Below are 25186 nucleotides of genomic sequence, written 5' to 3' on the forward strand. Positions count from 1 at the left end.
AACTATGCTCTTAACCAGCACTGTCTCTCTCCTCAAAACAAATGAAAAACCTTACAAATGCTTCTAACATAAAACAGCCCAGCTTGGGAAGAACTACAATGTGGATATTCTACCTATTTTATTACAGTTTATTAACTTTATCTGGACACTGAATAATATTAGGCATAGTCTAGGATTGACTGAGGTAAAATTAGGTTAAACAAATGTCAATAGGTACTGTGTTTTAAACATTCATAGAGCTTGGAAAATACAAAAGAAGTACTGCAGGCTTACATGCACATACTGAGAGAAGGTAAGGAAGGAAGGAAAGAAGAGAATAGGGAAGGAAGAATGTTTCACCCAGAAATGAAAACTGGAAAGTAGAAAAAAGAAACATCAAATGTACTCTGAAAACCCATTACAACAAGACAACTCTTCCAGTGTTAGTAATAGTTGTGGTTTTAATAAACCATAATCCTATGCCAATATGCACAGAAACTAAACTGAAATGTTGGGAGCAGAACAACTATTCCACTGTGGTCATGGAGGACAAGCTACAGGGAAGCAGAAGACAGACAGAGGACTGGTCTGCAATGTGCCACTGATCAGCCATTCTCTTATTAGCAAGTATATATATCCTAGTGCTTCTTAACTGAGCCTCTGCCTCCAGCTCTCCATTTACTTTTCTCCAGCTCCATTCAGAGACGAGTGTGATGAGATGATATTCCCCTGGGATAATCCACCAGAAGAGGGGGGCCGGCTAGGCAATCACTTTCTCTAAGAGAGCAATAAATCCTGTCTTGTGCATGCAGCAGATGTGAACAAAGAAGATGGAGCAGATCTCTCCTTGGTGACTGTCCCTTCCCCCACTCTCTCTCTATAGCAATTATGCATCTCTGCACGTGCACACAGAGAGAAGAACCCCCAGAGGACATCAATATTTCCTTTAACAAGCAAAGCAGCTAACAATGAGTGGCTAATGAAAATGCAGAGAAGCCATAAGTCCCTTTGTTTTACAAGCTGTCCTAGTAGACTTAACTAGGTATGTTTACCCTTTCCATAGGTGAGATCCAGAGCGCAGGAGACACTAACGCTTTTAAAAATGCTTCTGGCTCATGCTTCTTGAACAGGGATGATTATTGGTACCAATGGTGCCACATCATAATTCCTAGATTGCAAAATGTGTTTGGTGACAAAAGCTGGTAGTTTATTATAGATGTAAAGGGGTAGAGTAAGCTACAGAGAAAAATGACAGGAACTGAGTGACATAAAAAAAGTAGGTGGGCAGCAACTTGTGAAGAGCCTCGCTTGCAACACTAAAACAATGATATATTACATATGGAAGATTTGGTGTCATCCTGAAGATTATGTTAGATGTTCAACATCAAGATTTGATTAATGGTATTTTACCTTCATAAAGGGGTTTTAGTTTTTTTAGACTTTTACATATATTATTTCCAATGTTCATACAGTTTCCATACTTACATGTTTACTAAATTCTGATACAGATTATGAATTTATGATGTAGTGAGAAGGGTAAGATTTAGAGACAAAAGATCTAGGACTAAATCTTGCTGTTCATAGTAACAAGATTTTGAATAAGTCTCATAACCCTTCATTGTTTCCATACAGCAGGAATAGCAATAGTACCCACTTCATATGATTACTGTAAAGACTGTATAAGATAATTATGTGAAGAGTATTTTGCAAACTATGAAGAGCTGTATAAATTATGTGCAGGACTTGTTAAAATTGCAGGGTAAGTTGGCAATAATGTGTGAGATTCTTTTACTCCCTTAGTACACTTTGTGACGCATACATTCATGCACAGCCTAGTAGAGGATAACGTTCTATTTCTATTACATATAAATACAGGTTCTGACCTTTTCCAGGATCTGATTTCTGCATGGTACCATCAGCTATACCAAACAGGAAATTGTTTCTCTTTAGTAAGATGGAGAAATCTAGAAGCAAAAGATTAAAAAAATTATAAATGTGAACAAAATACTATAGATCAAAAAAGACATACAGTGAAATTAGGTTTTTATCAGAAGAAACCAGCTGTCTGGACACCCAGACACGGCTTCCAAGGGCAGAAATTTGGTTAAGTTTCCAATTTCCAGGATCCTTCCTGCAGCTTTGTAGACTCAGAATCCTAATTATGTTAAAAAATAAAATACCGCCTGACCTGTGGTGGCGCAGTGGATAAAGTGTCAACCTGGAAACTCTGAGGTTGCCGGTTCAAAACCCTGGGCTTGCCTGGTCAAGGCACATATGGGAGTTGATGCTTTCTGCTCCTCCCCCTTCTCTCTCTCTCTCTCTCTCCCCTCTCTATAATGAATAAATAAAATCTTTATAAAAAAAAAAAAAAAAAAAATCCAAAAAAAAAAAAAAAAAAAAAAAAAAAAAAAAAAAATACCCTCTTGACAGATCTATAGTCATTAAACAATGGTGGATAAACTAGAATGTTCATTTATTAATTTACCATGAGAAATACAATAGCCATATGAACTAAAATATTTTACATTGAAAACCACAAAACACTGCTGAAAAAATCAATAAAACATAAATAAATGGAAAGACTCTGTGTTCATAAATGGGAAGACTAGTATTGTTAAGATGACAGTAATAGCACAAAGTCATCTACAGACTCAATGCAATTCCTATCAAAATCCCAATGATGTGTTTTTGAAGAAATATAAAAGCCATCTTAAAATTCACATAGAATGCCAAAGGACCCCAAATAGCTTAAACAACTTGAAAATGAAGAACAAATTTGGAAGACTCATATTTCCTGATTTCAAAACTTACTCCAAAGCTACAGTAATCAAAACAGTGCGAGCATAAGAACAGACATATAGACATATGGTTTAGAATAGAAGGCCCAGAAATAAATCTTAACATATATGGTCAAATGATTTTCCTTTTTTATTTTTTAAATTCAGTGAGAGAAGGGAAGGCAGAGACAGACTCCCACATGTGCTTAGACTGGGATCCACCCAGCAAGCCCACTTGGGGGTGATGCTCTGCCCATCTGAGGCCTTGCTCTGTTGCTCTTCTTAGGGCCAGAAGCAGAAGCATGGAGCCATCCCCAGTGCCTGGGGCCAACTTGTTCCAATTGAGCCATGGCTGCAGGAGGAGAAAAGGGTGAGAGAGAGAGAAGGGAAAGAGAGAGAGAGAGAGAGAGAGAGAGAGAGAGAGAGGAAGAGAAGTGAGAGGAGTGAAGCAGATGGGTGCTTCTCCTCTGTGCCCTGACTGGGAATCAAACCCAGGACATCCACACTCTGGACCAACGCTCTACCACTGAGCCAACCAGCCAGGGCCATCAAATGATTTTCAACAAAGGTACCTAGACTATTCATAGGAAAAAAATACTTATTTCAACAAATGATGCTGGGAAACCTGAATCCCACATGAAAAGAAATAAAGTATACAAAAAATAACTCAAAATGCATCAAAGACCTAAATGTAAGAGCTGAAATTATAAAACTCTTAGAAGAAAACATAGGGAAAATCTTCATGACACTGGATTTGGCAATGATTATTGGATATGACATCTAAAGCACAGGCAACAACAAAAAAAGGCACTGACAACAACAAAAAAACACAAATAAATTGGATTTCATTAAAAATGAAAACACTGTGCTTCAAATGACCCTATCATGAAAGTTAAAAGACAACCTAAAGAATAGCAGAATAAGGCCTGACCTGTGGTGGCGCAGTGGATAAAGCGTCAACCTGGAAACACTGAGGTTGCCGGTTCAAAACCCTGGCTTGCCTGGTCAAGGCACATATGGGAGTTGATGCTTCCTGCTCCTCCCCCTTCTCTCTCTCTCTCTCTCTCTCTCTCCCCCCCCCAAAAAAATGAATAAATAAATAAATAAGAAATTAAAAAAAAAAAAAGTTAAAAAAAAAAAAAAAAAAAAAAAAGAATAGCAGAATATATTGGCAGATCATAGATCTAATAAGAGATTAATATCTAGAATATATTAAAAAATAAATCCTCCTATAATTCAACAACAAAAAAACCTCAAACAACCTGATTCAACATGGGCAAGAGACCTGAATAGACATTTCTCCATTGAGCTATACAGATGGACAATAAGCACATGAAAAGATACTCAACATCATTAATCATTAAAAAATGCAAATAAAAATCACAATGAGATATCACTTCAATCACATCCATCAGGATGGCAAACAAACAAAAATAAATAAATGTTAATGAAGATATGGAGAAATTAGAACCCTTGTGAATTGCTAGTGGGAATGAAAAATGGTGCAGCTGCTGTGGAAATCTCCAAGTTAAACATAGAATTGCCATATGATCTAGCAACTCCACTCCCAGGTACCCAAAATAATGGAAAGCAAGGACTGAAACATACACTTGTACACAAATGTTCATGGCATCATTATTCACAATAGCCAAAGGGAAGAAATGATCCAATTGTCCATCAATAAATGAATGGATAAACAAATGTGGTATTACATACAATGAAATCTTATTCAACCATAAAGAGGAATAAAATTCTGATACTTGCTATAATATGGATAAATCTTAAAAACATTATGCTAAGTGAAATAAGCCAAAACCAAAGGGACAAATATTGTGTAATTCCACTTATGTCTGGTAACTAGACTAGGCAAATTTACAGAGATGTAAAGTAGAACAGAGGTTACCAGGGGCTGGGCAGGGTGGGTAGGAGAGAGTTATGTTTTAATGGGTTCAGAGTTTCTGTTTGAGATGATGAAAAAGTTCCGTAAATGGTTGTGGTGAATGCAACATAACATTGAAATGTACTTAATGAGTTAAAATAGTAAATTTTATGTTATGTATATTTTACCACAAAAAAGAAAAGAGAAAGAAACAAATATATTTGCACCAGTGTTTGACAGTCCTATTCAGCCAACTCTTAACATGAATACAAAAGCTTCACAGGACTTTCAAGAAATTAAGTCCTGGAGTCATAGCATTTCCTTTCCTGGGTAATCCTAGATGTAACCAGCTATCAATTTTCTTTATGACTTCCCTTTTAGCATGTTTCCAAGATGACCATCTTCTGATAAACATATCCTTTCTTTGGATAATGTAGCTATCAAAAATAACAAGTGGTACAGATAAGTTTTGGATTGGAATAAGTTTTGGATTGGAATATCAACTCTGTCACCAGCTATGTAAACTTGGACAAATTACTAAATATCTCTGGGCCTCAATTTATGCATCTTTAAAGCAGAAATAATAGTGTCTACTCCAAAGGTCAGTGAGGGTTAAATGGCATTATCTATTTTAATAAATTAATATAAATAAGTATCTGATAAATAGGGGGTACTTCTCCACCTCCCTAACTTTTTGTCATATTGCTGATTACTGAGAAGTTCTTTGTATCTTGGCTACATCAGCATCCATACAATCATCACCACAGTTCACTATGACTTAGAGGGCCTTGCTAGTATCTGTATCAGAAATGTCTTAAAAGACAAATTCAGCCCTGGCTGGTTGGCTAAATGGTAGAGTGTTGGCCTGGTGTGTGGAAGTCCCGGGTTCAATTTTTGGTCAGGGCACACAGGAGAAGCAACCATCTGCTTCTCTCCCCCTCCCCCTCCCCCCCTCCTCCTCCTCCTTCTTCTTCTTCTTCTTTCTCTCTCTCTTTCTCTCTCTCTCTCTCTCTCTCTCTCCCTCCCTCCCTCCCTCCCTCCTGCAGCCATGGCTCAAAAATGGTTTGAGCAAGTTGGTCCCAGGCGCTGAAGATGGCTCCATGGCCTCACCTTAGGAGCTAAAATAGCTTGGCTGCCAAGCAATGGAGCAAGGCTCCAGAGCATTGTCCCACAGAGGGCTTGCAGAGTGGATCCTGGTCAGGGCACATGTGGGAGTCTGTCTCGCTACTTCCTCACCTCCCACTTAATGAAAAAATAAAATAAAAAGACAAATTCATTTTCTGCCTATCTCACAAACCTCTCCTTACAGGATTCCATCCTCCCTGAGAGTACAGACTGCCATAGGCTTATTTTATATTCCAAACATTGCCTAACAGAAAAAATAACTTTCTCAACTTTTTAAAATTGAATTTTCAACAATTCTATGTTTTTTACAACAGGATCGTGCATAAATTCCCAAGTATACAAGTTCTATTTCTATACTTGTAGCACAAAAACAATAAGTTTGGCTCCCTTTCAGGAATTAAAAACCTAAGCAAAATCTATAGGGTGTTACTCAGTATGACAGTTTACCATTTCAAAGTCTGCTACATTATAATTGGCTTGTATTAACTGTAAGTGCCAGAAATAAAAGAATAACTCCAATATTCCACCATGAAAACATTTAATAATGAAGTTTATCTGATGTAAGACAAAATTATATTATACAAATCAGGATAATATCCATTTAATCTCCATTTACAAAGCAAAATATCAAATCACATAATGATCAGAGAACAGCACCAAATCAAAATTCATATTCCTGATTTACTCCTAGATCACACTGGTCAGACATTCAATTTCACCTTGTCTGATTGACCTAAACTCCGTCAACAACACCAATTAGGATTACTATCAGTATAAACATGCCTAGGTATAAAACTGGGATTAGGAGACAGAGAACCATTACAGAACAAAGAAACTGAAAGATTACAAGGAAAGGAGGGTAGGATCATTTTGCTAAGTCTTATATTGTTAATTTAATGGAACCATCAGAGAAGAAGGGAATCAACTATGTGTTAGCTAGGTTCTGTGCTAAGCACTTTAAAAATGACTTTTTTAAAATTTATTTTAATTTGTTGTGTTTATATAGTTACAAGTGTACCCCTGAACATATTTCCCTCCCTCCACCTCCCCTGTTCTCCTTAATACCCCCTTTGCCCCCTCCCCCTACCACCTTCCCCCTTTCCCTCCATGATTTACTATCCTGCCCTGTATCTCTCTGTGTTATGTGTATATACTTTCACTAATGTCTTTCCTTTCTTTGATCCCCTCCTTTCATCCCCTTCCCCTCTGCCTGTTTTCCCTCTGGACTCTTTGACCCCTTCTCTGCCTCTCTTCCATTCCTCAGTTCACATTGTTCATTGGATTCCTCATATGAGTGAGGTCATATGATATTTTTCTTTCTCTGCCTGGCTTATTTCGCTTAGCATAATAGACTCCAGGTCCATCCATGTTGTCGCAAAGGATAAGATTTCCTTCTTTTTCATGGCCATGCAGTATTCCATTGTGTATATGTACTACTGCTTTTTAATCCACTCATCTACTGATGGCTGTTTCCAGATCTTGGCTATAGTAAACAATGCTGCAATAAACATGGGGGTGCATTTCTTCTTTTGAATCAGTGATTTGTTATTCTTAGGATATATTCCTAGAAGTGGAATGGCTGGCTCAAAAAGCAGTTCAATTTTTATTTTTTTGATGAATCTCAATATTGTTTTCCACAGTGGCTGCATTCCCACCAGCAGTGCAGAAGGGTTCCCTTTTCTCCACATCCTTGCCAGCACTTGTTATGTGTTGTTTTGTTAATGAGCACCATTCTGACAGGTGTGAGGTGGTATCTCATTGTGGTTTTAATTTGCATTTCTCTAATGATTAGTGATGTTGAACATTTTTTCATATGCCCATTGGCCATCTGTATATCCTCTTTGGAGAAGTGTCTATTCAGTTCTTTTCCCCAATTTTTGATTGGATTGTTTACTTTCCTTATGTTGAGTTTTACAAGTTCTTTGAAGATTTTGGTTATTAGTCCCTTATCAGATGTGTTGGCAAATATGTTCTCCCATTGTGTGGGTTGTCTTCTTATTTTGTTCATGTTGTCTTTTGCTGTGTAAAAGCTTTTTAGTTTTATATAGTCCCATTTGTTCATCTTGTCTTTTATTTCACTTGCCCGTGGAGTTAAATCAGCAAATATATTGCTGTGAGAGATGTCAGAGAACTTATTGCCTATGTTTTCTTCCAAGATGATCATGGTTTCATGACTTACATTCAAATCTTTTATCCACTTTGACTTTATTTTTGTGAATGGTGTAAGTTGGTGGTCTAGTTTCATTTTTTTTTTGTAAGTATTTGTCCAATTTTCCCAGCACCATTTGTTAAAGAGATTGTCTTTACTCCATTGTATGCTTTTATCTCCTTTGTCAAATATCAATTGACCATAAAGGTGTGGGTTTATTTCTGGGTTCTCTGTTCTGTTCCATTGATCTATATGCCTGTTCTTATGCCAGTACCAAGCTGTTTTGAGTACGATGGCCTTGTAGTATAACTCGATATCAGGAAGTGTGATACCCCCACTTTATTTTTCTTTTTCAAGATTGCTGAGGCTATTCATGTTCTTTTTTGGTTCCATATAAATTTTTGAAATATTTGTTCTATATCTTTGAAGTATGACATTGGTATTTTAATAGGAATTGCATTGAATTTATATATTGCTTTGGGTAGTATAGACATTTTAACGGTATTTATTCTTCCTATCCATGAACACAGTATATGCTTCCACTTGTTTGTATCTTCCTTGATTTATCAATGTTTTATAATTTTCCACATACAGGTCTTTAACCTCCTTGGTTAAATTTACTCCTAGGTACTTAATTTTTTTGGTTGCAATAGTGAAGGGAATTGTTTCCTTAATTTCTCTTTCTGACAGTTCATTGTTGGTGTATATAAATGCCACTGATTTCTGAATATTGATTTTATATCCTGCCACCTTGCTGAATTCATTTATCAGTTCCAGTAGTTTTTTTGACTGAGACTTTAGGGTTTTCTATGTACAGTATCAAATCATCAGCAAATAATGAAAGTTTTACTTCTTCTTTTCCAATTTTGATGCCTTTTATTTCTTTTTCTTGTCTGATTGCTGTGGCTAGGACTTCCAGAACTACGTTGAATGAGTAGTGAAAGGGGGCACCCCTGCCTTGTTCCTGTTCTTAAGGGGATTGCTTTTAATTTTTGCCCATTGAGTATGATGTTGGTTGTGGGTTTGTCATAGATGGCCTTTATCATGTTGAGGTATATTCCCTGTATTCTTACTTTGCTGAGAGTTTTGATCATAAATGGGTGCTGGATTTTATCAAATGCTTTTTCTGCATCTATTGATATTATCATGTGGTTTTTATCCTTCCTTTTGTTTATGTGATGAATCACATTGATTGATTTGCGAATATTGTACCAGCCTTGCCTTCCAAGAATAAATCCCACTTGATCATGATGTATGACTTTTTTCATGTATTGCTGAATCCAATTTGCTAATATTTTGTTGAGAATTTTAGCATCTAAGTTCATCAGGGAAATTGGCCTATAGTTTTCTTTCTTTGTAGTGTCTTTGCCTGGTTTTGGAATGAGGATTATGTTCGCTTCATAAAAGGAGTTTGGAAGTTCTCCCTTCCTTGAATTTTTATAAATGTCTTGAGAAGGAGAGGAGTTAGTTCTTCTTTGAATATTTGATAAAATTTGCCTGTGAAGCCATCAGGTCCAGGACTTTTGTTTGTTGGGAGTTTTTTGATAACTGTTTCAATCCCTTTTGGTGTAATTGGTTTTCTGATTCTTCTAGATTGATTTTTGAATGATTATATTTTTCAAGGAATTTATCCATTTCATCTAGGTTGTCCCATTTTTGGGCATAAGAGTTAGTTCCTCACAGTATTTTCTTACAATCCTTTGAATTTCTGCTGTCAGTTTTTACTTCTCCACTCTCATTTCTAATTTTATTTATTTGAGCCCTCTCTTTTTCTTGGTGAGTCTGGTTAAAAGTTCATCAATTTTGGTTACCTTTTCAAAGAACCATCTCTTAGTTTCATTGATCTTCTGTATTGCATTTTTTTTTTGCCTTTATGTCATTTATTTCTGCTCTGATCTTTATTATTTCTTTCCTTTACTTCCTCCAGGCTTTACTTACTGTTCTTTTTCTAGCTTTTTTTAGGTGCAGGGTTGAGTTGTTAATTTGAGCTTTTTCTTGCTTCTTAAAATATGCCTGTAATGCTATGAACTTCCCTCACAGGACTGCTTTTGCTGTGTCCCATAGATTCTGAGTTGTTGTATGTTCATTTTCATTTGTTTCAAGGAAGTTTTTGATTTCTTTCTTGATCTCATTGTTAATGCATTCATTATTTAATAGTATGCTATTTAGTAAAGTGTTTGAATGTTTTTCAGTTTTTCCATTGTAGTTGATTTCTAGTTTCTTGCTGTTGTGATCAGAGAAGGTGCTTGATATGATTTCAATCTTCTTAAATTTATTAAGACTTGTTTTGTGTCCTAACATGTGGTCTATCCTAGAGAATGTACCATGAGCACTTGAAAAGAATGTATACTCTGCTGTTTTGGGGTGAAAGGTTCTGAAGATATCTATTAAATTCAGTTGATCTAGTGTGTCATTTAAGGTTGCTGTTTCTTTGTTAATTTTCTGTCTGGAGGTTCCATCCATTGATGTTAGTGGGGCATTAAAATTCCCTACAATTATAGTATCGCCCTTTTTGTCCATCAAAATTGGTTTTAGATATTTAAGTGCTCCACATTAGGCGCATATGTATTTATAATAGTTATATCTTCCTGTTGTAATCTTCCTTTTATCATTATGTAGTGACCTTTATCTCTTACTCTATAGCCTTTGTTTTAAAGTTTATTTTGTCAGATATTAGTATTGCTACCCCAGCTTTTTTTTCCTTTCTGTTTGTGTGAAATATTTTTTTCCATCCCTTTACTCTCAGTCTATGTGTATCTTTTGTTTTGAGGTGGGTATCTTGTAGACAACATATGTACAGGTCCTGTTTTCTTTTTATTTATTTATTTATTTATTTATTTATTTATTTATTTATTTTTTACAGAGACAGAGAGTGAGTCAGAGAGAGGGATAGACAGGGACAGACAGGAATGGAGAGAGATGAGAAGCATCAATCATTAGTTTTTCACTGCACATTGCAACACCTTAGTTGTTCATTGATTGCTTTCTCATATGTGCCTTGACCGCGGGCCTTCAGCAGACCGAGTAACCCCTTGCTGGAGCCAGCAACCTTGGGTTCAAGCTGGTGGGCTTTTCCTCAAACCAGATGAGCCCGCACTCAAGCTGGCGACCTCGGGGTCTTGAACCCGGGTCCTCTGCATCCCAGTCTGACACTCTATCCCCTGAGCCACCACCTGGTCAGGCTATGTACGGGTCCTGTTTTCTTATCCATGCAGCTACCCTATGTCTTTTGATTGGAGCATTTAATCCATTTACATTTAAGGTTATTATTGATATGTAGTTCTTTATTGCCATTTTTTCTTTAAATCTATAATCCTCTGTTTCTCAATTTCTTTTTTCCTTTGCTCTTTTTACAGCAAGCCCCTTAACATTTCCTGTAGTACTGATTTGGTTGTAATGAATTCCTTGAGGTTTTTTTGTCTGGGAAGCTTTTTATTTCTCCTTCAATTTTAAATGATAATCTTGCTGGACAAAGAAGTCTTAATTGGCCCTGGCTGGGTAGCCTGGTTGGTTGGAGCATCGTCCCAGAGCATGGAGATTGCTGGTTCAATTCCCCAGTAAAGGCACATACAGGAGCAGCCTGATGTTCCTGTACTTCTCTCTCAAAAATAAAAAATGGTGACTCAATCTTCTAAAGAGACACAATATACTCAAATATTTACAAACAGAATGTTATGGCTATGATCTACTTTAAAAAAAAAAAAAAGAAGTCTTGATTATAGGCTCTTGTTTTGCATTACTTTAAATATTTCTTGCCATTCCCTTCTGGTCTTAAGTGTTTCTGTTGAAAAGTCGGATATCATCCTTATGGGGGCTCCTCTACAGGTAATTGATTTCTTTTATCTTGCTTTTAGTATTTTTTCTTTATCTCTTAACTTTGGTGTTTTAATTATGATGTGTCTTGATGTAGGCCTCACTGGGTTTCTCTTTACCAAGACTCTTTGTGCTTCTTGAACTTGTGTAACTTTTGCCTTCATCAATTTAGGAAAGTTTTCAGCTATGATTTCTTCAAACAGGTTCTCTCTCCCTTGTTCTTTCTCTTCTTCAGGAACCCCTATGATGCAGATGTTATTTCTCTTCATATTGTCACAGAGTTCTCTTATAGTTTCCTCAGATTTTTTGAGCTTCTTTTCTTTTGCTGCTCTGTTTCTGTGGTTTTATTTATCTTGTCCTCTAATTTGCTGATTCGATCCTCTGCTTCATCCAGCCTGCTGTTGATTCCTTCTGGTGTAGTCTTCATTTCTGATATTGTAATTGTCATTTCTGATCAATTCATTTTTATGATTTCAGTGTCCTTTTTGATGCTTGCAATTTCTTTATTTAGGTGCTCATTAAGTGAGTCCATTGTAGCTCTGAGATCCTTAAACATCCTAACAATCATTATATTAAACTCTGCATCTGGTAATTTGATTACTTCCATCTCATTCAGTTTTTTTTCTGGGGATTTCTCTTGTTGATTCATATGGATTATATTCCTCTGTCTTCCCATTTTTTCTGAGTGTGCTTTGCAAGCTTGTTAGGGTTGTGGGTCTGAGGTTGGTATATGGAAGACCTTTATTCCCTAAGCCTCTGCTGGTTGCTCCGATTTTAATTCTCCTTAACTAGTAGAGCTTAAAAGTCTTAATTTCCCTGCTGTTTGTTGGCTGAGCCCAGCAGGGAGCTTCTGTGTTCAGGACAGGGGTAGTGGGCATATCTTGTTCTTTGGCCCCAGTTGAAACTCCATCCAGGAATGCGGTCGGTGTGACCTCTGAGAACCAGAAGGTGTGGTCTACCCAGTTCCTCTCCAAGGGCAGTGCGTTCTCTGTATCAGAAGGGAGGATGTAGCTCAGGTCTCCTCAGCAACCTGAGTCACTGCCCTCCCCTTTACTTCTTCCTTTCCAAACAGCCTTTTGAGCTGATTGAAGCTGGAAAGCTTTTTTGAGGTGGGTCAACTGGCTCCATGCTAGGCTTGTGCTAGCTGGAGGGAGCCACCCACCCCAGCTATGGCTGCCTTGGCACTGGAGAATGACTTAGCTCAGGTGTTCTTCTCCCCATCACTGTTTGTGTTCTGGTGCCTCAATCTCCCCACTCTCCTCATGCAAGACCAGTCCTCTCAGCCCTTCTTGCCCCCGGAGACCCAGGCAAGTGGATGTGAGTGATATTTTCCGTGCTGGCTCTTTAAGGCTGCAACTTCTTTGCCAGCTATTTCCCACAGACAGAAATCCCACTCTTCTCCCCATTCAATGCTGTCAGGCTGTCTTCTCCAGTCTCTGGATTTCTAGGTTGGGGCTCTGATCCTGGGACTGAGGACCCCTGCCTCTCAGGGTCTCTCTCCTCGCAATGAGAAACCCTCTGGACCTTCAGCCTCCCCTTGCTCCTGGGAGCGGGGGAGCCCCCACTGCATCCACGCACTTCCTACCAGGCTCGGTGTGGTTTCTTCTGTGCTCTTTGGTTTTCGAATCCTGTTCTTTTAGTCCAAAGTTGGTTTTTCAAAATGATTGTTTTTAAATTAATTTGTAATCCAGTTTGGTTCTGGGAAGTGGCAGTCTGTGTGTGTGCCTACTCTGCTACCATCTTGGAATTCTTTAAAAATGACTTTTTTTGTTAAAGAATAATATGCATAATGAAAAGTACACAAATTATATGTATGAAACTCAATGAAATTCTATTGTACAATATGTCTTCAAACCAATAGAGAGATCAGTACTAGCACCTGAAGTACTCCTTTTGCATCCTCTCCCAGTCATTATTCTACCCAAGAGTAAACACTGTCTTGACTTTTATCATTGTAGATTAGTTCTGCCTATTTTGAGTATTATCTAAATAAAATCTATCACATGTACTCTCTTTTATGTCTACTTCCTTCCACTCAACATTTTATTTGTGAGATTCATCCATGGTGCTCCTACTAGGTATCTTTATCTTCACTACTTGATTTAAAGCAGTGGTCCCCAACCCCCTGGCCACGGACCAGTACCGGTCCATGGGCCATTTGGTACCGGTCTGCAGAGAAAGAATAAATAACTTACATTATTTCCGTTTTATTTATATTTAAGTCTGAACAATGTTTTATTTTTTTTAAATGACCTGATTCCCTCTGTTACATCCATCTAAGACTCACTCTTGACACTTGTCTTGGTCACGTGATACATATATCTGTCCCACCCTAAAGGCCAGTCTGTGAAAATATTTTCTGACATTAAACCGGTCCGTGGCCCAAAAAAAGGTTGGGGACCACTGATTTAAAGCACCCAACAATTCTGGCATTTCCCATTCAGGTGAAAAAGAAAGCTGAGGTTCTGAAATTAAAGAAGATTCAGGCATCCAAGGTCACATGGCTACTAAATGCAAAGGCTAAAATTAAAGATTGTCTCATTTCAAAGTCCACACTCTTTTAGGTTCCATTACACTTGCCTCCTATAGAGTTTAAAAACAAGTCAATCCCTCCCCTAGTTTACTTATCATAGGCCATATATGTGTATATGCAAATGTAAGAAAGTATTATTAGCATTAAAAAGGAGCTACCTAGGGCAATGGTTTTTAAACCTTTTTTTTTAATTTTTTTAAAATTCATTTTAGAGAGGAGAGAGAAAGGGAGAGAGAGAGACAGAGAGGGAGAGAGATGGGAGAGAGAGAGAGAGAGAGAGAGAGAGAGAAGGTGGGAGGAGCTGGAAGCATCAACTCCCATATGTGCCTTGACCAGGCAAGCCCAGGGTTTTGAACCAGCGACCTCAGCATTTCCAGGTTGACGCTTTATCCACTGTGCCACCACAGGTCAGGCTTCAAACCTTTTTTTATTGTGATCCACAACCTTAAATCTAGGTGTTTTTTTCAATATATACTCCTGTAAAACTTTATATTCCATAAAAAATATGTATTAAAAACAGGCTTGTGGGAAAAGTAAAGTTAGAAATAGACTACTAAAAGCCAATGGAACTTTGTATCCTCTACACACACGCTAACACGCATGCTAACACACACATACAACCATAAGGGTCTGGGTCATTAAAAAAAGGTTAAATTAGGTTCAACAAACTAAGTTAAAAAGAAGAAAGGGTATAATCCATTTTAAAATAATTTCCAGCCTGACCAGGTGGTGGCGCAGTGGATAGAGCATCAGACTGGGATGCAGAGGACCCAGGTTCGAGACCCCGAGGTTGCCAGCTTGAGCACGGGCTCATCTGGTTTGAGCAAAGCTCACCAGCTTGGACCCAAGGTCACTGGCTCGAGCAAGGGGTCACTTGGTCTGCTGAAGACCTGCGGTCAAGGCACATATGAGAAAGCAATCAATGAACAACTAAGGTGTTGCAACGAAAAACTGATGATTGATGCTTCTCATCTCTCTCCGTTCTTGTCTGTCTGTCCCTGTCTATCCCTCTCTGACTCTCTCTCTGTCTCTGTAAAAAAAAAAAAAAAGGCCCTGGCCGGTTGGCTCAGCAGTAGAGCGTCGGCCTGGCGTGCGGGGGACCCGGGTTCGATTCCTGGCCGGGGCACATAGGAGAAGCGCCCATTTGCTTCTCCACCCCCCCCCCCTTCCTCTCTGTCTCTCTCTTCCCCTCCCGCAGCCAAGGCTCCATTGAAGCAAAGATGGCCCAGGCGCTGGGGATGGCTCCTTGGCCTCTGCCCCAGGCGCTAGAGTGGCTCTGGTCACGGCAGAGCGACACCCCAGAGGGGCAGAGCGTCACCCCTGGTGGGCATGTCGGGTGGATCCTGGTCGGGCGCATGCGGGAGTCTGTCTGAGTGTCTCTCCCCATTTCCAGCTTCAGAAAAATACAAAAAGAAAAAAAAATTCCAACTAAAATGATTTTTAAAATAAAGTTTTCATGTCTAATGAATAAGACAAACCTGTAGCTAACCAGAACATTAAACTTCTAAAGGTGACTTATTTCCCCAAGGTTTCCTAGAGTGAAGATTTAAATGCATGTCACCATTTGCAAACACAGGCCACTTAAAAGCTTTTCATGGTAATAAAATTAAAATCTGAGGTCAGATTGATATGGCTTTGGGGGCCCATAAGAGACTGTTAACCCATTTACCACTTTTTATCTGTTTACACTATCCAAGCAGACCTTCGAAACATGTCTATGCTACATGGTATCAGAGATCTCAAGATCAACTTTATTCTATTAGAGTTTAATAGGATAGACTCTTGTAGAGGAAACTAACTCCTTAGACATAAAGCCCTGAAACTAGATTAAATCCTCTCCTGCTTAGTCCAGGGAGACATGTGGGACAATTATGTTTCTATGTACCACGAAGCAGAGTGGTAACTTAGACCTAAACTTGGCCTAGATAATTCTTTGTTGCTGAGCAGTCACTTTTTTTTTTTTTTTTTTTTAATTATTTTATTTATTCATTTTTAGAGAGGAGAGAGAGACAGAGAGAGAGAAGGGGGAGGAGCTGGAAGCATCAACTCCCATATGTGCCTTGACCAGGCAAGCCCAGGGTTTCGAACCGGCAACCTCAGCATTTCCAGGTCGACACTTTATCCACTGCGCCACCACAGGTCAGGCGCAGTCACTTTTTTAGTGCTTCAAATTCTTCACCTGAAAATAAGGAGGTTAGAACTCTAGTGCCTTTCCAGGCAAATTCCATATTTACTACAAACTAGCTGAATGCCTGTTTTCTCATCATCCACCTCTACAAGTGTCTGACTTTATAGTTTCATAGAAAATCCTGTTGTTATCAAAATAAGGAAAATTATATCTGCTGTCTTCCTGAAAAGCTACTGAGGCAAATTATCCTGACACTCATTTCTAGTTGGGAGACTGAGACTATCTCTTTCTTCACTGTAACAATAAGGCTAGAGATTACAAAGGGGTTTCCAGTGAAATGTCTCACTCATGTGAAGTTAAAACAATACATCCATCTAAGGAAAGGGATCACTTCTCTAGAAAACTGACTTGACTGAGAAGGTACAGAATAATCTTTAACTGGTATTAAGCTAAGGCATATCATAGATTTAAAAAAATCACTTGGGGGTAATACAGAAAGAATATATAATAAGCATTCTAAACAGCTAAGGCAGAAAAATGGTACCATTTGCTGCAAGTTGATCAGTATTTACTAGGAGTCTTTCTCTTAACTCTTGAGAATAATGCCTCTTTAAACAAGTCAGAAAACTTCTGTATGTAACCATAGAAGGAGTAGTAACCAAGAGGTATGAGAAGGAAGAAAAAATATGTCCAGTTTCACTTCAGATACAAACTGTATGGTTGCTTAGCTTTTTGAAATATTTTTTTTTAATCCCAGAAACTTAACTTTTAGGACAAAAAATACCCTTCTCAACTTCCTCAGCTTTTGACCCAGTAATTTATCCCTTAATTTAAATCTACTTTAATTCTTCCTCATTTTAAATCTCTGGAGTTTATCAGACCAGAATTAGTGATAGACTTTTTGGAGAAGAATTTTATATGGTAGTACTAGTTCAGAGAACTTCAGATCTTTATTTCATCAAAATCACTGATAGGTGCCTAACCTGTGCAATACTCTTTACTATAGAACAGTGATTCATAACTTTCTTTCCATCCTGATGTATCTGAAGAATACAAGACACTTTATCAGTGAGGGCAAGCTCATTAAAGGCATTGATTTTCAGCAAGAGGTAGGATTAGCTTGATGAGAAGAGAGGCTCCACTGGGTGAAGGATTTTTGGAATCTCCAGGGGTATTTGTATAATTAGGAAAAGCACCTCCTCCAGTCTACATGCTTCTTCCATTGCCTGCCCTTCCCCCAACCTAATGCCCTATAGCAGTGTCCTCCAATAGAAATATAATTTGAGCCATGTATGTCTAAGTTTTCTAGTAAGTCACATTTTAAAAAGTTAAAAAAGGTGAAAATTATTTTAATTAACGATATATTAAAATACTATATCAGCCAGTAATCATTATAAAAATCAATGAAAATACTTTACATTCTTTTTAAAATTGTCTTCAAAATCTGGTTTGTATTTGCAATTATAGTTTATCTCAATTCAGAAGCTAAATTTTTATTAGAAATACTTTACCTATATTCAAATTTCATTAAATTTACAGTGGGAAATGATTCATATACTAAGGTTTCCAAAACATACTTAAAATTTTTCCAATAATTACTATCAAAGACCAGTTTTAAAATTTAATTAAAATTAAATAAGATTTACAATTTAGTACTCAGTCACACTAAACACATGCTATATTGTTAGCCAATCCATATCTAGAGGAAATAAAAAATAAAATTAAATATTAAGTACTTACTATGTGCCAAGCACTGTTCTAAGCACTTTATTTGTACTAAATTGCTCAATCTCACAACCCAGTAAGATAGGTACTATTATTATCTTCATTTCACTGGTGAGGAAACTGATGCAAAGAGATATCTTACAGTTTTCCCAGTTACAAGTTAGCGTATTGGTAATTGGTGGATTCAAGCAAGGTAACTGGGTCCATTTCTTGTTTCTAAAGCTTAGGATTCTTCCAGAAAAACTGGGCTATTTAGTATGTCTTAGGAGTAAACACAATCTTTTGACTAGGTGTGCTTAGACTCTCTCAGCATTGTCTGATTTTCTCCATTATATGTCCCTATCTTAATTATACATTAATGTAAATTAGATCACATTGTTCTCCTGCTTAAAATCTTCCCAAGGCCCCCCACATGATCTGAGAGCCCTGCCTCTATCAACTTTTCTCCTACCACTCTCACTCATTTTGCTCTAGCCAGGCTGGCCTTCTCTGCTCCTGATGCAGGCCAAGCTACTTACCTGCTACTTTAGGGACTTTATACTACCTGGAGTGTTCCACCCCATATTCACATGGTTGACTTCTTATTATTGAGGTCTCAGCTTAAATGCCATCTTCTCAGAGAACTCTTCCTTGACCACTCAATCTAGAGCAGTCACCCAGACTCATCATAACACTCTTAATTCTCCACAGCCATGGTGTTAGCACTATTTAATATTTTCCTTGTCTCTTTATTTGTCTACTCCACTGGGGCCTTGTCAGTGTTATTTATTCAGCACTATATCCCAGAACTTAGAATAGTCCTGGTATAGAGGCATTCAATAAGTATTTTTGAATGAAATGAATGAAGACTAATCCTTAAGAAAAAAAAAATACAATTCAAAAAGTACATGACCAGAGAGCACAGTGACTACTTTCTGAATTTAAAGAATAATATTTTAGATGGTTTGTAATTTAAATTCAGATTATTTTTGAGTGAGAAAATTTATGGAAAACCTCTTAAAATAAAACAAAACAAGCTGGAGCCTTTAGGATCTATAAGTCACTCCCAAAGGACCATTACATAAAAGATAATGAGAAGATGAAAGGAGTTGAGAGACATAATCATGAAAATATTTGGCTTTTCAAAGACTTCTCTGAATGTAGTCCTCACTGCTTATTAAGGAAATCCATATAACATAAGGCAAATTCCATCTGATTAAAACTCACTTATAAGATAGTGATGCACTGTCTTTTAAAAAATATGAGATTTAAAAAATACCCAGCTACGCCTGACTGGTGGTAGCAGAGTGGATAGAGTGTCAACCTGGAATGATGAGGTCCCAGGTTTGAAACCCTCAGGTTGCCAGCTAGAAGAGCATGGGCTCATCGGGCTTGAGCACAGGGTCGCCTGTTTGAGTGTGGGATCACTGACATAATCCAATGGTAGCTGGCTTGAGCCCAAAGGTCACTGGCTTGAGCAAGTGGTCAGTTTGAGGCCCACAGTCAAGGCATATATGAAAAATAATCAATGAACAACTATAGTGACACAACTATGAGTTGATACTTTTCATCTCTTCTCCCCTCCTGTCTCTCTCTCACAAAAGAAGAAAAAAAAATACCCAACTACTGAGCAGAATTTCTGTAATATATAATCTAAATAGAGCTATATAATGGAGAAATTGCTAAGAGCCTCTAACCAAACACAGGCAAAGAATATTATTTACTCTTAGGGGATATTAAATAGATCAATTGACATGGGGAAAAAAAAAACAAACCCAAGCTAAGAAACAAGAAATTGGAGTTGGTAGAAAGTACTGAGATACCTGCACTTTTAATACCTGAGCTAGCTAGCATCTCACTCCAATCAAAGCTTCTAGCTACACATTGTTTGCCACTAGGCACAAAATGTACAATATTATTTTTTGTTAAAATTTTTTTTTTTTTTGTATTTTTCTGAAGCTGGAAACGGGGAGGCAGTCAGACAGACTCCCGCATGCGCCCGACCGGGATCCACCCAGCATGCCCACCAGGGGGCGATGCTCTGCCCATCTGGGGCATCGCTCTGTTGTAACCAGAGCCATTCTAGTGCCTGAGGCAGAGGCCATAAAGCCATCCTCAGCGCCCGGGCCAACTTTGCTCCAATGGAGCCTTGGCTGCGGGAGGGGAAGAGAGAGACAGAGAGGAAGGAGAGGGGGAGGGGTGGAGAAGCAGATGGGTGTTTCTCCTGTGTGCCCTGGCCGGGAATCAAACACGGACTCCTGCATGCCAGGCCGATGCTCTACCACTGAGCCAACCGGCCAGGGCCCTTTTTGGTTAATTTTAAAGAATACTTTAAAAGGGGAAAAAGAAAAGAAAGACATTGAAAAAAGATTACTGGCATTCTTGGGAAAATGCAATGGGATGAGTTAAGGTTAGAAATGAAAGGACAGCCCTGGCCGGTTGCCTTAGTGGTAGAGCGTCGACCTAGCGTGCGGAGGACCCGGGTTCGAATCCTGGCCAGGGCACATAGGAGAAGCGCCCATTTGCTTCTCCACCCCTCCGCCGTGCTTTCCTCTCTGTCTCTCTCTTCCCCTCCCGCAGCCAAGGCTCCATTGGAGCAAAGATGGCCCGGGCGCTGGGGATGGCTCTGTGGCCTCTGCCTCAGGTGCTAGAGTGGCTCTGGTTGCAATATGGCGATGCCCAGGATGGGCAGAGCATCGCCCCCTGGGGGGCAGAGCACCGCCCCTGGTGGGCGTGCCGGGTGGATCCCGGTCGGGCGCATGCGGGAGTCTGTCTGACTGTCTCTCCCTGTTTCCAGCTTCAGAAAAATGAAAAAAAGAAAAAAAAAAAAAAAAGAAATGAAAGGACAGGAGCACAGTTAGTACAGAGAGACCCAAATAATGAATCACCTAGTAAATAAAATTCTTCATAGGAACAAAGCAATGTAAGTAGAAAAACTATAATTTAATTACAAATATTTGAAATGTATTTGCATTCTTGGCCTCCAAATTAGTTTAAACCTCTTTCAGAAAAGTCTTAAAAAATCACCAGAGAAATTTCAATACAGCTGGGTAGCTAGAGGGATACATAAATAAATATGTAATGGTAAAATTTAGGTGGTGAACATAAGATTTTTCATGGCAAAATCATTTTAATTTTGTTGTATGTTTAAAAATTATCACAAGTGAAAAAAAGAAAAACAACTAAAATATATCAGAGAAGCTGCTGTCTCAAAGCTTAACATTGGGCAACAACGAAAAGGTGGATAGGCTAGAGCAAAGTAACTAAAGGAAAGATCAAACATTGTTACTTCATATGATTTTTCATAACATTCAGTAAGAGATTACTACTATTCCCATTTCACTAATGAGGAAACTTCAGTTAGTTTAGAGAGTTAGTAGATAGGTGGTTGTACTGGGATTTAAAAACAATCTAGGTCATATTCTTTGCAGTATACTATGTTGTTACTTGCTTGCACAAAACTTAATCAATAGCCTTCTGATTGGTCTCTACTTCCATTCCACCATGTGTATGGCAACCAGAGTAACCCTTCTAAAATAAAAAGTCAATTATGTTGCCTCTGTTTAAAATACTTCAATTGATTCATGTAGTCCAGTGGTAGTCAACCTGGTCCCTACCGCCCACTAGTGGGCGTTCCAGCTTTCATGGTGGGAGGTAGCGGAGCAACCAAAGTATAAATAAAAAGATAGATTTAACTATAGTAAGTTGTTTTATAAAGATTTATTCTGCCAAACTTAGTGAAAACCCAACATAAAGTACTTGGTTAGTAATTATTATTATATGCTTTAACTTGCTGTCACTCTGCTTTATAAATTTTATAAAGTAAAGTTACTTCCCTACTTTACAAATCACCATTACTGTGGAACTGGTGGGTGGTCAGAAAATTTTACTACTAACAGAGATACAAAAGTGTGCGGTAGGTATAAAAAGGTTGACTACCCCTGATGTAGGCTATAGTCAGTGGTTCTCAAAGTGTGTGCCAGGGCACACTGGTGCACCCTAGAAGATTTCTAGGTGCACCCTATGATATCCCAGAGAAATATGTGCCTGTTGGGGACCAAAAAACCAACAGGGTTTTTGGAGTTTAGATTTTTTGGGGACAGAGGTATGGGGAATTGGCTGTAAGCTGACAGTCTTCCCAACCCCTCACCTCACTTGCCTGATTAGGTTGCAAAAGGCTGTTAAGCTTCGGTGCTGGATTGTTTACACTACCCCCCATGTTCCCTGGAAAGACTAGAGGCAAGTTTCTTCTATCCTTTGTTTGGTGTAAAGTTAAGATGATATGTATGGTGGGGTTTTTCTGCACTTGGTAAAATTCTTGGGTTGCCTTGGAAACATGATCAAAGATCTCACTGATTTGCTAATGGCCCACTTTGCCCTATAAATAAAGCAAGATGCAGTTTTTGGGTGTGCTTTGTTCTTGCCAGCAGCAATTACAGGGCCCTCCCAATCCTGTATTTTCTCAATTCCATGTATTTCTTAATTCCACACCATTTCCACTCGGGACTTGGAATTACTAGCTGTGCTGGTTCACAGCATGTGCCCAGATATAAAAATAAAATAGTAACTCTATTATACCATTTCATTACGGAAATACTGCTCTTTTTGTTAATACATCATTATTATATTTATTATTAACACATCATTATATTACTTTTAGATAAATACACCTAAATGGATAGATTTCTCAAAAAGTAGCGTGATATTGAAGAATTCAATTCTGGAAGTGAGCAAAAGTTAAGTGTAAATAAAATAGGAGTTGAAGGTTGACGGGCAGAATTTATAGCATTTTCCATCACTTAACACTGAACAATACAATTGGATTAGAAACCCATTCATGGAAGATTCAAGTGATTTTGGTTTAACATTAACAGAAGAAGAAGATCTGGCAGCTTTATTCACTGATCGTGGATTGGTGATTAAACATAAGGAATTGTCTCTTGAAGCTTTTGGATTTCTATAAAAGAAGAATAGGTGGCAATATCTAAAAAAGCTTTGAACATTTTACTACAATTTTCAACATCCTATTTATGTGAATTAGGATTTTCTACCCTCAACACAATTAAGAGTAAAGAGAGGGAAATTCTTCAATGTATTGATAAGGAAATGAGAGTTTGCCTTTCAAATATATGGCCAAACATTGAAGAAATCACTAGGACACATCAGGCTCATGTTGCTCATAAACACAAGAATGAAAAAACAGCTTGACCTGTGGTGGCGCAGTGGATAAAGTGTTGACCTGGAAATGCTGAGGTCGCCAGTTTGAAACCCTTGGGCTTCCCTGGTCAAGGCACATATGGGAGTTGATGCTTCCAGCTCCTCCCCACCTTCTCTCTCTGTCTCTCTCTCCTCTCTCTCTCCCTCTCTGTCTTTCTCTCTTCCTTTCTCTCTCCTCTCTAAAATGAATAAATAAAAATAAATTAATTAATTAAAAAAATAAAACTAAAGAATGAAAAAACACATTTGCGCTGGGATCTACCCCTTTTTTACGAATTCTAAAAAAGCATAACTCAAAAAATATAACACAAAAATGTTTTTTAATGTCAGAATAAATTTAATTTTGTCACATTTATTTTGTTTATCATAAAAGCACACTTGGACTTTATATTTTCTTTCTTTAATATTTGACTTAATTATTATAACATATTTCTCAGAAATGTGTATCTCGCGCGCCTACAATTATTTGCAGGATTTTAAATGTGTCCCAACTTCAAAAAGTTTGAGAACCACTGCCTTAAGTTATTTTAAATGATCTAGTCCCTCAACTCATCTACAATGAAGACCCTTTTCCCATTATACATTCAATTTGCCAACTTACAATTCATCCTTCAAAATTTAACTGAGAAATCAATGTATCTCGCCTGACCAGGCGGTGGCGCAGTGGATGGAGCATCAGATTGGGATGCGGAGGACCCAGGTTCAAGATCCCGAGGTTGCCAGTTTGAACACAGGCTCATCTGGCTTGAGCAAAAAGCTCGCCAGCTTGGACCCAAGGTCGCTGGCTCGAGCAAGGGGTTACTCGGTCTGCTGAAGGCCCGCGGTCAAGGTACATATGAGAAAGCAATCAAAGAACAACTAAGGTGTCACAACGAAAAACTAATGATTGATGCTTCTCATCTCTCTCCATTCCTGTCTGTCTGTCTCTGTCTATCCTTCTCTCTGACTCTCTCTCTGTCCCTGTAAAAAAAAAAAAAAAAAAAAAAAATCAATGTATCTCTACTTCCTCAGCCTTCTTAGCACTTTCCCTAGATAATCACTTCTTCTGTGCTATGTTGATATCTGGTTCATACTTATAGCATTAAATACTGTATTACAATTATTTGTTTATATACCTCAATTATTTGTTTGTATACCTCTATGCCTATTTGACAGTGAAGCCCAAAGGGAGATCTTACTGATCTTTACACCCCTAGGGTCTAATACATTGCCTGACAATAATAGGCATCAGATACATGTTTGTTGAGTTGAATTCAAATACACTCAATTAGAAAGTACAAAAGTGTTAAAAATGGATTTCTAGTTTGCAAAATATGAAATGTTTCAAAGGGAGGAAAAGCCTGAAATCCTTTAACTGAATTGTGTATAATAATGACAGTTTCCCTGAAGTTCTCTGCTAGCACTCTGTGTCCCAGCTGGGCCTCCAGAAGGTTCATTACTTTCATATTACCAATGTGGCAATTTATTAATGAGCTCAGTGCAAGCAAGACAAATTGAAATGACAGCCCCAGCAACTAACATCTTTTATTTATCACTAGAGCTAGGCTCTCACTAGCAGTGCCATAGATAAAACAATATTTATAGAGTATCTTCTAAGAAATCTGCAAACACTGTGACTGGCACTAAGGGGAATTTTAAAAAGTACAGGTTCTCCTTAGGATAGGCAAAGAATGTGTTCTTAAAAATAACTCAAAACTGAAAATCACAGATGTCTATTAGAAGTAATGATAAAGGACTCATTATGTAATTCATCATTTATGGGTCAACTGCCTATCCAAAGGCTAATTGAAATGCCACCTAAGCTCTTCTTATTTGATCTGGATTGAGGTAGGCGTTACAACATATGCCCGAGAAGGAAACCAAGAACTAGTTCTAGGCATTC

At 38.1% G+C, this 25186-nt stretch overlaps 1 protein-coding gene across 4 annotated transcripts in view; it reads right to left on the reverse strand.

Moving 5' to 3' along the window:
- The window catches only part of SCMH1 (Scm polycomb group protein homolog 1), a 166787-nt gene that overhangs the window by 111487 nt on the left and 30114 nt on the right, over positions 1–25186 (reverse strand). For all 4 annotated transcript variants that reach the window (XM_066376007.1, XM_066376009.1, XM_066376004.1 and 1 more), the window contains exon 2: positions 1863–1943. The gene's annotated coding sequence lies outside the window, so the exon portion shown is untranslated. The remainder of the gene's footprint in view (positions 1–1862; positions 1944–25186) is intronic.

This window comes from Saccopteryx leptura, chromosome 3 (assembly GCF_036850995.1).
Source record: "Saccopteryx leptura isolate mSacLep1 chromosome 3, mSacLep1_pri_phased_curated, whole genome shotgun sequence".
In the NCBI taxonomy this organism is placed as follows: domain Eukaryota; kingdom Metazoa; phylum Chordata; class Mammalia; order Chiroptera; family Emballonuridae; genus Saccopteryx; species Saccopteryx leptura.